Source organism: Epinephelus fuscoguttatus, linkage group LG9 (genome assembly GCF_011397635.1).
Source record: "Epinephelus fuscoguttatus linkage group LG9, E.fuscoguttatus.final_Chr_v1".
NCBI classification, from domain to species: domain Eukaryota; kingdom Metazoa; phylum Chordata; class Actinopteri; order Perciformes; family Serranidae; genus Epinephelus; species Epinephelus fuscoguttatus.
This window is the reverse complement of record NC_064760.1, coordinates 16438748-16451960: the sequence shown is the minus strand read 5'-3', so window position 1 is coordinate 16451960 and position 13213 is coordinate 16438748. Positions and strand designations below refer to the sequence as shown.

The 13213-nt window shown below is 41.4% G+C and overlaps 1 protein-coding gene across 7 annotated transcripts in view; it reads right to left on the bottom strand.

Annotated features, from left to right (window-relative positions):
- Positions 1-13213, bottom strand: part of diaph2 (diaphanous-related formin 2) — a 513027-nt gene that overhangs the window by 132815 nt on the left and 366999 nt on the right. The gene's annotated exons all lie outside the window — the stretch shown is intronic.

The following is a 13213-nucleotide window of genomic DNA, read 5'->3' as shown; positions in this document are numbered from 1 at the left end:
AACACAGAAAGGGATGTATGGTCTCGACAGTTCCAACCTGTGTTCTTAAGTTAGGATGGAAAGCTGCGAGGCATCAAGGCAAAAAGCCCAGGGATCAACCATAAGTCTTCATCACAGAAAGTCAATTCAAGGTCAGCTGCTGGTTCAGGTAACAGATGTGTCTCACACATCCCTGTTGCTGTTAAATGGCAGGGCTTAGACCCACCAGCAGTACACAGTCTGAATGTGTGTGTGACTGTAAGAAAAAAAGAACGAGGGAGCAGAGAAGGGGGGAATGGATTAGAAACATTTATGTTGCTAATCCATTTTTATTTTTATGTCAGTGCAGCTAACAGTGACATGTTAAAAGCCTCTCTGTCTGTCTCTGCAGGTGTCAGTGCACCAGTCAGAGGTCCCTCTTCACAGCAAACTGGTTCATTTCATGTAATCACGTCCACGGAGGAGCCATCATCAACACAACCACCAGCACTTCTGCAGGTCACCCTATCTATCCATGCTGCTAATTGGAGGTTAATTGTCAATAAAAACCCACACCAGCATGACTGCTGTTGTGACTCGTGCTGTTGGTGAGAGCCATAAAGATAGTTGTGAATACTCCATTTGCCGTGACATGCCTGACATATGATGCTTTGGAAAGAGGTAATGAGGATATCAGCGTGCAACATGTGCTAATGTGGGCGTGTGTATACGGATCAGATAACATTATAGCGTCTGTGCCATGTCAGTTATGGCAGTCTGTACCACACAGATACATGAGGTAACAAAGTCAGACGCACAAAGGAAGCAGAAAAGCAATATAAACCAATAACTATTCCGAGTCTTGCTTTGCTTGTGATTGCTCTAAACCAGGCGAGTTACAGAGACTAGGGGCCGTCCATTGATTGGCTCAATTGATGAAACAGTCAATTATTGCCTGGGTATATTTATTGACCTGTAGGCAGAGGTGGTGTGTTACGTGCCTCGGCATTTGTTTGGCTTGCTCAATCATCACAGCACATCGCTTCCCAGGATATTAAAAGCCCTGCGAAGGTTCAAACAGAGTTCATCCATTGCTCCCATCCCATGCTACCAAATTCTAGGCTCTAAGTCCCTACCAATTAAGACTTCAGAGATGGTTGTCAGTATTGGAAAAAAAAAGAAGTTATTTTTAATTCAACAAAATGATCAAGGTCTCTTGAATAGAAAATCAGCAGTACCAGTATTTTCTTGACTGCTTGAATGAAGAGAGGGAGTATGGAGTTACAAGCCTCTCAGCACATGTCATAAGCAAAGAATATCCTCTAAAAGCTGAAATTCAACAGGGTGTTTTGACAATTCTGTCTCGGCCTTGACTGGCAGAGAATGCCAGCCAATCCCCATTTGAAATGCGACAAGGAAAAACAAAGGCTGTCAGAATGAGTTGGAGAGATGTCTACTGAGAGCCACATGTGGTGGGAAACAGAGTCGGGAGACAGAGAGGGAAGGAGAGAAAGAAAGAGAGAGATGGGGAGGGATAGAGAAAGAGAGTGAGAGAGTTCCTTCTCTACATGATTCTGTCCCTGAGACACACGTCATGCTGCTCCCCCCACAGTGGGTGACTCTGACAGGATACTGTCTGTGCAGCATTCCCCCTCTGTGTGATTGATGAGCCTCATTTTGCCAATTAATGGAGAATCCCCTGTTGACTACCATCAGATTGCCGTTTGTAACTGTTAGTGTTTCTGACTGTCACAGATTCATTTTAATTAGAGATCTCTTTCTCCTCCGACTTTTCTATTGTGCCTCAAATTTGCAGAGCTGAGTGCACGGTGACATGCTGGGGAAATGGCCCACTGTGTTATTTGCTGTCATTAATTTATTCACAAAGTGTGCGGTTTAAACTGTTGAAGGCCAAATCTTTTTGAAGGCGCCGACCCCAGTGTCGACCATATACCGTATCTTATAATCAATTAGCAAACGTGAGGTAATTAGTGCACTTTATTTGCATAATGAAGCGCCTAATTGCTCCAAAGCGTGCACGTTCAGTCAATAAGTTCGGCTAATCGCTTGTGGGGGCCACGTATATATGAGCGGGCTGCGGGAGAGATGCCCCGCAGTCATGCAGACACAGTGATCCCTGGGTCCTGTCAGGGAGGGGGAAGGATGGCCACCGTGGAGCAAAGTTAGAAATCAACAGAGAGCGCCGTAGCAAACAGCAGAACAACACCGTATTCCCTCGACAGCATCAGCAAGAAAGGAATAACATTACTGTGGGGAAAGGAGAGGAAGTGTTTGGGCATTAGTTTGATTTACATTTTAGAGAGGCTTTCAACTGGCACACACAGCAACTTCAGCTAATGATGCTCGGGCCTTTTCATCAAGGAGCTTTCCCCCGCCTTTCGGGCGCTGCCCCGTAGCACTTATGTGCAATAAGGCACAACAAATGGTGCTACCAGGTAATATACTGGTCCGTACAGGAATAAATGTCAGCCATTGTATAAATGTCTGCACTGTACACTATCTACTAGCATTAAGTACATTTCACCCAACTCATTTTACAATTAACTTCTGCTATAGCAGCTGTAGTGTTATTAGTTATTATAGCAATCATATGAATGGATAACGCGGAGGGCTATCAAGCACATTAAACCATTCTATATGCCATTTTGTCTGCGTGCATTTTCCTGCGAGTCAACCTGCGTCATTTGACTCCAACCATCTCCTATTGTGGATTCACATACTGAAAAACACCCTAAATGCTCGGTGGCTCATATTAACTAGACAAATAACTCCGGTCACGTTTCCCTTCCACTTGCATTTGATAGAATAATTTGCCAACAATGGGCCTGCCATTCAACTGAGTCTCAGGGATTTCATTAAAACATCAAATGAAAGTGAAATCATGAGCCATGACGGTGGAGAGTGGGGATGGCTAAGCAGAGAAGCGTGGCTGGTGTCTACTGCAGGATTAGAGCTCAGCAACAAGTGCTCAAGGGGGGCTTTGCATCAAACCCAGGAGCCCATGACAAATGAGGGCGGCTGGGCCTCTGTCTATTACCCTGCACTAAGCTCAGGCCTTTTGGGGAAGTAATGAGGTGCAGATTGGTGCTGCTGCCACTGGGTCCTTAGCCCGACTTTCTGTAGAGCAGAAATAATCAGTAGAGACCTGGGCCAACAGGGACAAAGCTATACAGCAGCAGGGCAACACATGGAGACATTAAGATAAAACAGATTAACTAAAATGATTTTCTATTCAGAACACTACAGCTTGTTACACACACTGCGTATCAGTACTTAACCCTGTATAGTGTATATCACCCTTACACAGGAAGCATCCGAAAGTATACAGGAGGTGTGTAAGGAAACATTTTCAATAGCAGGGGAGCAATCTTGAATCCCAACAGGACACAGTAGATCCCAAAGGACAGCCTCCAAGACTGGCGGGGCATGGAGGCTTTATCAGTGGGATATGACAGTGGTTCACTCAGGAGCAAAGGGGTAGATCCAGAGTACATCATGGGTGTACCTCCTGTGCTCTAACACCACACCCCTTTCCTGCCCCTGGGAGCCACAGTCCAGGCAGGCTGTCAGCAGGCTTACTCTGCTGGTTAATGGAGCTGCCACATCAGGCCAAGTGTCACAGCCTAACAAGATACTGATTGGCCAACTTCTAGGGAATTCACTCATATGACCAGAGGGCACCAGTATGGTCTTCTGTCTGGCTGTGAACACGACTGCTGACAGAGAAGGCGATGGTGATATGATATATTTTTTTTTTTTTGTACATGTTTTTTTGTAAAGTACATGTGTATGCTGTGAAATCTATCACTGGACTTTTTTTCTGGCTTCATCAGAGTTTGATATCTGGCTGATGTGTGTCTCAAAAACTCTGAGCGGCAGAGCTGCCTGAGCCGAGTTCAAAGACGTGTGTGCACAGCTGTAGTTTGAATATGTCATTTGCAGAGGCATGAAACTGCAAGACATTGTATATTTTTCATATCCTTGTCATCAAGTGTCATGAGGTTCAAAAGCCATACCTTTAAATCTATACGTCGCAGAATCAGTTTATTTTGCTTTGACTTCACTGGTATTTGTGCAGCCATATTTTACACAATGAACTGTAGAGCTCAGTCAATCTAGTGGCCACTAATCAAACAATCAATTGATTGTGTAAGTACTGAAACAAAAATGACAAACATCAGATGGCTCAACATTCCTAAATGTGATGTCTGTCCTTTTCTTACATTAGATTCAATTTGATTGGATTAGATTCACCGTTAATGTTTTTTTTTACATGGTTACTACCTGTAAAATAAAATGGTTTGGCATCTAACCAGATCAATTTTCAATAACGTACACCCCTTTGAAATATATGTTTTTCAGCCAAGTGTGCCCTGACCAGCGCAAAACATTTTGGTTGCAAGAAAAAGCCTATTCAAAAGGACACAATAAAGTAAATCCCATTAAAATATATTCTTCCCAGCACTCAGTATTTCACTGGTTCTTATTTTGCTTTCTTTTTCACTTCTTTCTCTGTGTTTTATTGCTGCTATGTTTCAAGCACCAATCCATTTCTTGATTTCCATCACTGTAGAGAGAAGTGTGCCTTCAGGGCTTTCTGCCAGAAAGCCTTTTCTTGGCTAGGTTCTGGAAAAAGATGATGGTTTGGGTTTAAATGAATAGATCTATGCCAGAAAAGGCTTTCTGCCAGAAAGCCATGCAGGCAAGATTTACCCATGTGCATTTTTGTATGTCATTCAACATCAAAACTGTATTGTTTCCCCCCTAGGACTCCCAAGGACTTACCTGCCCTACTCTGCCTCTGACTGGCTTACCCTGATATTTTTTTTTTTTTAATTTCAATTCAATTCAATTTCGATTTTATTTACAAAGCCCAATATCCCAAATCATAATTTGCCTCAGAGGGTCTTATAGCATATGACATCTCTCTGCCCTTGGACCCTCACAAGGGATAAGGAAAACCTTATGGTATGGTAGAAACCTCAAAAAGAGCAACTGAGGAGAGATCGATCTACCAGGACGAACAAACGTGCAATAGATGTCGTGTGTACAGAACAGGCATCAGGCAGGACCAAGACAGAAGTGCAACCACGACCCACGATCCAGACATAGCCGAGATTCGAGGGATCCTGTGAGACAGTGGAGCACAAATGCTCCAAAGAAGAACTCTAACTGATTTCAGTCCTCATGCCTAAACCAATCAATCCAACCAACAAAGGCAAGAACTACTAGGCAATCTGAAACAGAAATGGGTGGTCATGCCTTCTCCAAAGTGAACATTTACATTTTTACTTTACTTTTTACAGTATGATCAATAATGCAATGGGATAAAGGTAGATGTATGTTATAGTGACCTAAATATTTTTGCTTTGTTGACTGTTGGTCAGAACAATTCAAAGACGTCTTATCAATAATCATAGATGAATGAGTAAACTGACATTATCATTACAAAAGCCATTCAAAAAAGCAGTGATTTGGCCTGTATACTGCAGCGCAGCAGAGAGGGTGTTGTGCTGAATGAATCTTGGCAGCGCAGTGTGACAGGATATACTGTAGGCACAGTAGGTTACACAAAGGGGTTCTTAAGCTGTAAATACAAATGTTAGTGATGGCGTTTGTACTTTTGAAAGTCAATTAAATGGACTCGGCCTGCAACAATGCCAGTTCGTGGCTTACTTAAGGTAATTAAAATCTCTATATGACTGTTGTGCATTTTATATAGCTGTCATCAAAGGTAATATGACAGCACAGAATAAATAACCAAAAAGAAAATCCTTGGTAAGACAGCACCGTAATCACCACAACCTTTTTTTTTTTTTTTTAAATTTACATTTTGTGCTTTTTCTTTGCAATAATCATAATCAGAATAACAATTTTAATTTTCGTAAATGTTTTTTTCAGGAATACACCTATTAAAATGTGTTAATTAAAATCTTAATATCTCCTCTGACATATAGAATGCAACATGAAAAATGACTATTTGTTCTAAGAATTGTAATTTTCTGCTGCTTTATCCAAGTCTGGACATTCATATTGAGGGGGGAGAAACAGACAGAAACCAGGCAGGGGAAGAGTCTGTTTTAAGCACCTCTACTTATTTACACTGGTTTCCACTGAATTTTGGATAATTAAAAGGCTCCATGGTTTATCTGTGCTTCAGTTAATTGGCCGCACAGTTTACAGTGAATTTCATTAGCGGAGGAAAACATTCGGGTTGGGGTTGGGGGAGAAGGGGGCTCAAAGGAAGGTGGTGATTAAGAGAGAGAGAGAGCTTGTGTGTGGCAAGGAGGGGTGGGTGTTTGTGTATTTCTTCTTTAAAAATTATAATGTGCTACTCAAAGTGCCACCAGCATGTTTTAACCCAGTTTTCTAATATACAAACACTCAGAAATAAACATGAAGATTCTGTAAATAATCTGACTTACCTCCCATTCAAACACATAAAGGTGGAATAAAGTAGAATAACTTCTCCAAACAATGCTGTGTTCCTCCAGAAAAAAAAAAAACAAAAAACAAAAGCTGGCAACTGGGGATGTGTCTGCGGTTTAAACTCAGCAGCCTGCTAAATAGAACAATTGTTTCGCTAACAACCGTTTATTTAACCTTAAGTGCCTGGTGCCGAAACAAGAGAATGCTGCGTACACCTGTACACAAACCTAGCCCGAAGCAACAGAGTCTCCAACTATTGCTGTTTGACAAAGGCCATCCATAAACACATTGTACTGAACCTCTTTCTTTGAAGTGTGAACTAAATCAGTCTGAAGGATCTGAGAACAGCAGAAAGGTGGTACCTGTATAAATGCATCTGTCGATTTTTAAAGCCACAAAGGTGGTATTACAGGCAAGCCCCAGGGCCGGGAGAAAGTGTGTCTGGGCTGACCCTGTGTGGGTGGAGGAAGGTGGTGTGAGAAGCTGGCACTGGCAGGTGTGTGGGCTTTGTAGGATCCAGGACCTGAGGCTTCCTATTCACCAACACCTATCAATAGGTACTGTAAATCTGGATTGCTGCTTCAACAGTTGCTTCTTCGTGTTGGCAGGATATTGTCAAGGGAGGCATCAATATGACAAACATACTAGAAATTGAAATTATCTCAGGGTAATTAAGCATAATAGTACAAGGGAAAAAATCCTCCACATTGGGTAAAGAGCTGGTTTCCCAAAGACTTTAACTGTGGTACAAGTTTAACAAATAAACTTCAGATAGATTTCTAAGATCATAAATTTGACAATCCTGCCCAATCCTTGGTTATCTTAAAGGAATATTTCATCCCTCCAATAACCGATTGTATATCAATTACTGACCTAGCGTTCTGTTGAATCTGTTGAATCTCATATGCCTCCAGTCAACACAGAATCCAAAAACCCTGGGGTCCGTGTTTAACAACAGCAAAACTATATTAAAAATATCTGTTCACAACCTCCCACACAACTTGCTCAGCATAATTCCAAATCTGATTTATCTAGTCGTTCTTTCTAACCAGACCGTCCTTTCTAACGAGGAACTGAAAGTGAAACTATCCATGCTCTCCTCAGAGCCAGACTCCATTTACAAGAACAGTAATTTTACCTTGCTGAATATGGGAGCTGCTGATCTACCACTGCCTTGACCAGTAGTTTGTTTGTTTCAGTGTGGGACTTTGGTGAATCTGAATTAACCCTTTAAAACACCAAAGTCAACTAACGGATTGAGGCAGTGGTAGACCAGAAGTAGACCAACAGATTCTACTTTTGGCTGGTCCCCTATTGGATAATATCAAACCTGTTGCAAGAAATCTTAGAGTCTGGTTTGATAGTAACTTAAGTTTTGGGCAGCATGTCACAGAGCTTGTGTAATCATGTTTTTATCGTCTTAGAAATGTTCCAAAAATATGATCCATTTTAACCTAACTGAGACAATTTTACATGCCTTCATCTCTTTATGCCTGGATCACTGCAACAGCCTCTTTTCTTGCCTGAATCAAGACTTTATCAATCAACTCCAGAATGTACAGAATTCAGCTGCCAGGCTTTTAACCAGAACAAAACCAGTTTTAGCCTCGTTACACTGGGCCTCAGTATGTTTTAGAATAGATTTTAAGATGTTACTGATAACTTTTAAGGCTCTTTGTGTTCTCTCTACCATCTATATCTCTGACCTCTTAGTGCTGTACAAGCCAGGATGTAGTTTGAGCCCCGTGTAGAGGTCTTTTGTCTATTTCAGAGGCCCGGCTGAAAACTATAGGGCACAGAGCGTTTGCTGTCAGGTCCCTGAGGCTCTGGAACAGTCTGTCCGAGGTCGGCCAAGTCAGTGATAATTTCTAAGTCCCTTCTTAAAATTTACTTTTATCAGAGAGCCTTTACTGATTTTCCTTGAGTTTTAAGGTCTTTTATTTCCTCTGTTTTTATACACTTAAGTGTTTTTTTTTATCAGTTCTTCTATCAGTTGTTGTTTTCATGTCTTGCCTGTTTTAATAATTGACATGTAAAGCACTTTATAAATAAAGGCTATTATTATTATAGAAGCTCCCATGTGTAGCGAAGCAAAATTACAGCATTTGTCAATGGACTCTGGCTTTGTTCACCACAGAGGGATGTGAGAAAACTGCTTTCTCCATGAAGTCAATGTAACATGGAGTGAAAACTTGACATACAAGTGGTCATTTAAGGGGAAAAAGTGTTCCTTTTGGGTAAGAACTAAAAAACTTGGCCATGAATAATGGCTATAAACCACCCCAACTCCATTCACTCAGCCTTGTGGATGAATTCAGTAGCCACAAGGACATTTTACTGAAGGAATTCAATGACTGTTACAATACCACACACACACACAGACACACAGACACACACACACACACACACACACAGAGGCAAAAACTAATTATTTTGAAGAAAAAACGGCAGTAAACAGCAGCATCAAATATGTTTAAAAAGAAAGAGAAAACATGGCGAGGGGTGTAAAGAAATTGTAAAATGACCAAAAAAAAAAAAAAAAAAAATCTTCAACAAGAAAAACCACTAAAGGAAAACTTTTAAAAGCACAATAACACTGCTAGCATCCACAAATCGCAGTGTTTTGTCAGTTTGGTGCAAATTCTAAGCAGGTGTTACTGATTGTTACTATAGAAACAACTCTTAACCATGGTCTGAGCTTGAGGGAACAGACTGGCTATAATCTTTAGGCTAAGTTTAGATTTTTCTGAAACTGTCCTTTTCGCATTAGACTACTTTGAGAGATAAAATTAAGACTGGCTAAATGTGTTAGCCCGGGCTAATATATCTTAATTAAAGCGGCCCCAGAAGACAGCTCCTTGTCACTCAATGTGCGAGGATGGGAGAGAATGATGTGCTCTGACTCTGGCCTTCTGGGAAATAAAAGGTTAAGCTAAATATCAGTGGGTTGGGTTAAGGCATTGAGTACAGCAGGCGGAGATGTATTGGACGTGTCCAGGCACCCATCAAGGTTCAGTCCGGTCTCTCATCATCCCCATCGAGCCAACTCACTACCATTAATATTCCAGTATGCAGAGTCCTGCTCTAAGCCCCCAGCTCCACTCTATCATATCCAGCAGGAACTGGAAATGGGTGTGTGAGTGTGTGTGCGTGCGTGATAGCCGTAGCCTCTCTGGTGAAATAGGGCTCTCTGGGGGCTTGTGCCTCAACTCTACAGCCTTTGTGGGCTCCCATTACTTCTGACAGATAGAGATCACTAAACTGCTGAACAAACACCCCATTCAGTCATTTGCATACATTACAGTAATGGAAAGAGAAAAATGTATCAATAAAGCCAAATGAAGTGCTTCCACTAAGCTCTTCTTCCTCCTTCTTTCCTTTCTTCCTTTCTTTCATTGCATATTTCTTTCTTTCAGTTTTTCATAACTGCTGCTGATCTGTCGCCACAAATTTCTTGTCATATTATTTCTGTGCGGAGTGATTTCCTCTGAAAGGTAAACACATCAGATGACTGATAAAGATGACAGATTCTCACAGAGTGTTTGCGCTGGAAATTTGTCAGACTTTTTAATGGGCGAAACCTGGAATTTCTGAAGCCCAAACAAATTAGGAACACTAATCATGCGCGGTGAAACAAAAAAACAAAACATAATTTATTGTTGAAGCTTTAATTAAAACTTTGCTGCTTTGGGGCACACATTACATTTAAAATACCTTGGAGTGACCATGGCCTCCTGAAATTAATCTCAGCAAAAAAAGCTGACAAGAGTCACGCCGAAACAGAGGCACATGTGCTCACCTACACATGCACTGTAAATTACTCCCTCTTTCTCTAACACACACACAAACACACTCACAAACACACACTCAGACTGACTCATTCATCACAGTGCCCAACAGTCAAGACAACAGAGCTTCACTTAACTTTTTCAGGGTTGCTCAAGCATCAAATGCATGACTTTTAGCTGTTGTTGTTCTTCCATCTGTCATGCTTCAAGGAATCAACATCCTCTTTTTTTTAATCCCAGGGAAAAGTTGAAAAAGGTATGTTTGCCTCGACTCTGCTATCTTATGTGTACCAAAGGAAATGTCAACCCAAAATATACAGCACTGTATTTCACACTGTCATTGTTCCAACACTTTGCTGTGCAACACAGATTAGAGTGCTACCTAAGCTCATTGCAAACACTGGTACTAAAAACCTCGGCAAATCAAGCACAGCCTGCACTTTCTATCTCTCGCACGGAAACAGCCCGCAATCTAATATCTTGGGAGGTTTAAAGTGGTAGAAAATATTGTCCTGGGTGACAGACTTCAGAGAAGTGGGTTAAATTGAGACACACACTTGTGTACACACGCATACACAAATGTCCCAGTGTAACAGACTCGCAGCTACTCCAAAGGCACTGAGAAAAAAATGTGACAACATACTTCCAGTGTGTTATTACTGTAGTAGTGGGGTTACGTCCATTTTTAGCGGTCCAGTCTGGTGAACAAACCTAAAACCAGTTTGATTTTATGCAAACCACCTGATCTGGCATTTGTCATTATGACAGGTATTGGCAAATCAAAAAGTAGCCTACATCAGCAACCTGTGCCAGCGGCGTCACAGCACTAAATCTAACTCATATTGCATTAGTAACTAGCAATATGACAATGTGAGTAATACATTTATAAACAGACAAACAGAGCCACTAGTGTATGACAGGCCTTGTGCAATTTACTGCCGAGCTGAGCCAAGCATCGGCAACATCAGGGAGATCAAATTTTAGTAAAGGTTGGATGAGGGAGAGCCACAAACTGCTGTGTTTGTTTACTGAAATATCAATGGGTTTTTTGGGGTGACGAGAGGAGACCTGGTAGAGTTACTTCACAAGAAAACTAAAAATGTGCCAGTATAACATTTTGGATTTGAAACCGATGAAAGAGGTGTCCTAACTGGCTGCAGGCGCCATTTAAAGCACCGCAATGGATGAGGAACAGCTGACTCATGAAGTTAAATTGAGGAACTATCTTTTATATAGTAGGGTTGGGTTGATTTCCTGTTTTAGTGGCCCAGTCTGAGGTACGAGCCTAAACCTGTTGATTATATGCAAACCACCTGAAATGACATCTGGCATTATGATGCAAATTAAAAAGTATCCTACATCAGCAACCTGTGCGAATGGCGTCACAGCACTAAATCCAAATCATATTGCTTTAGTAACTAGCAATATGACAATGTGAGTAATATATTACTTTGTTTATAAACAGAGCCATTAGTGTATGACAGGCCCCGTACAATTTACTGCCGAGCTAAACAACGGCAACATGAAGGAGATCAAATTTCAGTAAAGGTCGGATGGGGAGAGCAGTGTACAACTGCGTCTGTTTACCAAAACGTTAATGGGTTTTTTGGGGTGACGTAAGGAGACGTGGTAGAGTTATCTCTCATGAAAACTAGCACAGAGCTGGACATAGAGCTCGGTTGTTACACAATGCTGCTTAAAAGTCAGATGCTAATTTTCTGTTAGGACACAGTGTCATTATTTTTCCGTCAGGAGCGGTCGCTGAGTCAAATGGGTTACCTGGTAAAATTCGGTACACTGGTCCAGTTCAGTATTTGGCTTAACATGAAAGCAATTTGAAAATTTTAACACCAGCCCAACAGAATTAAATATTATGACCACCAAGACAAAAACAACCACAAGGAGAATAAGACACTCTTCTCCACTTTGTACGACAAAAAAATCTACACCAAATACCCAGTAAAATTTCCCTGACATTTTGTTAGTATGATTACATTATTATCAATTACATTACTTATTATAAAGAGGAGATGAAATGCAGATCAAACTCTCCAGGGAGCTGACTGAGAACAAACAAGCATGCACTTTTCATCATTGGACTCCTTCCTGTGCCTCCATGTGTCTACATTCCAAAAATTAAAATAGTGAAAGTTAAGATTAAAATAATTTGTATGACTAAAGTAATTTTGCCGCTTGAAAAATCAGGAGAAGGGAAACTACCATACTATTATTATCAAAAAATTATTATCCAAAATGGAACACAACGCAGATGGAGAATTAAACATATATGCTTGTCAGTGCTTTACTACTGGTGGCTACGGCAAGAACCAAAATAGATCTTATTAAATCCTACTAAGCCTCCTTCCTGGCACCAAAACTCGATCAGCTGGGATGGGGAGAAAAAAGGGGGAGGAAGTGGGGTGTTTCAGGTCATGGCCAGCCAGCTTCTCTCTGCCACTCTCTGGGGAGGAACTCCAGACAGTGAGGGAGAGCCATGCTGCAGTATATCTACACTTCTCCATTTCCTCTCACTCAAGCCTCCAGTTCTCGAAGGAGCCTGGGAATCAATACTGACATCGGGGGGCAGAACAGCTTTCTTGCCTGCCTGCTCTGCCTCCGAGCCGCCGCCAGGGAGGACTCTGCTTCAGTTTTTTTAATTACACAAATTTAAGTGCCCTTCTTTGACTGGGAGAAGATTGTTAATGTGTTAGGAGGCTATTACTCTTATACTACCCAATGTGCAAAGTCAGCCTTAATAAATCTCAGACAAAAGGAAGCAAAAATCAGGTTAAATGCTGTCTTACGTGAGAGCACCCAGCATATGGAAACACCTACTCACTTGGTAAATTACTCGAGTAATTCCTTCTTTTCTTAATAACCCTAGACACAAGCAAAGAAGACACTGCTGACTGCTTTCCTGTTTTCTTCCATGAAAGGCACCCTCGCCTCAGGGTATTGACAACAGACTTGATTTCCACCATTGATCAAACCTATACAGTGAGGACCTTTCCTCTCAG